The sequence below is a fragment of the Trachypithecus francoisi genome, unplaced genomic scaffold (assembly GCF_009764315.1).
Source record: "Trachypithecus francoisi isolate TF-2019V2 unplaced genomic scaffold, Tfra_2.0 Lachesis_group2, whole genome shotgun sequence".
Classification (NCBI taxonomy): domain Eukaryota; kingdom Metazoa; phylum Chordata; class Mammalia; order Primates; family Cercopithecidae; genus Trachypithecus; species Trachypithecus francoisi.
In genome coordinates this window covers 173,335,003-173,336,150 of record NW_022681465.1, presented here as the reverse complement: position 1 = coordinate 173,336,150, position 1,148 = coordinate 173,335,003, and the positions used below count along the sequence as shown (strand labels likewise).

The 1,148-nt window shown below is 43.8% G+C and overlaps 1 non-coding gene across 1 annotated transcript; it reads right to left on the bottom strand.

Moving 5' to 3' along the window:
- Positions 1-1,048: 1,048 nt before the first annotated feature.
- Positions 1,049-1,148, bottom strand: LOC117066289. The gene has a single exon (XR_004430266.1). It is a non-coding gene; the product is annotated as a small nucleolar RNA U13 (small nucleolar RNA).

Sequence of the window (1,148 nt, the reverse complement as noted above, 5' to 3'; positions counted from 1 at the left end):
AAACAAGCCAGGCGCAGTGGCTCAGTCCTGTAATCCCAGCACTTTGGGAGGCCAAGGCGGGTGGATCACCTGAGGTCAGGAATTTGAGAGGAGCCTGACCAACATGGAGAAACCCCGTCTCTACTAAAATACAAATTAGCCGGGCGTAGTGGTGCATGCCTGTAATCCCAGCTACTCAGGAGGCTGAGGCAGGAGAATCACTTGAACCCGGGAGGCAGAGATTGCAGTGAGCCGAGATTGTGCCATTGCCCTCCAGCCAGGGCATCAAGAGTGAAACTCTATCTCAAACAAACAAACAAACAAACTTAAACAGACTTTTTCACGGTCACACAGCTAGTTCAGGAATAGATCATAGATTCCCTGACACTCTTGTTACTCAGTTTTTTTTTTTTTTCTTTTCTTTTCTTTTTTTTTTTTTTTTTTGATACGGAGCCTAGCTCTGTCACCCAGGCCGGAGCGCAGTGGCGCGATCTCGGCTCACTGCAAGCTTGGCCTCCTAGGTTGACACCATTCTCCTGCCTCAGCCTCCTGAGTAGCTGGGACTACAGACGCCCGCCACCACACCCAGATAATGTTTTGTATTTTTAGTAGAGTCGGGGTTTCACCGTGTTTGTTAGAATGGTCTCAATCTCCCCTGACCTTGTGATCCGCCCAGCTTGGCCTCCCAAAGTGCTGGAATTACAGGCGTGAGCCACCACGCCCGGCCTCTTGTTGCTGTTTCATTCTAATATATGGAATGCTCTTCAAAACTAACAACTAGGCAAAAATAGAATGAGTAAACATCTAAATTATGGGCCAGTCACAGAATTTATGTGGGACCCACACAAGTACATACAACAATCCTGATTCTGGTTCTAAAATATAAAATTAAAAAGCACTTGAAGTATAATTTGAAATAACAAAAGACAAGTTAAACTGTAGGTATGTTAGACCTCAAAAATATATATATTCTTAAAAAGACAAATTAAGTTTTGTCCCTCATCTTATGAAAAGCCTGGAATAGATAATGAAATTCATTATTTTTTGTAAGTTTCAGGGTTCCCCCCCACATCAGATGGGTCATGTGCAGATGGCACAACAAGGTTTGAGGGAAGGACATCTCACACAAGTGTGAACACAATCATCACACTTACGAACTACAAAAGTAA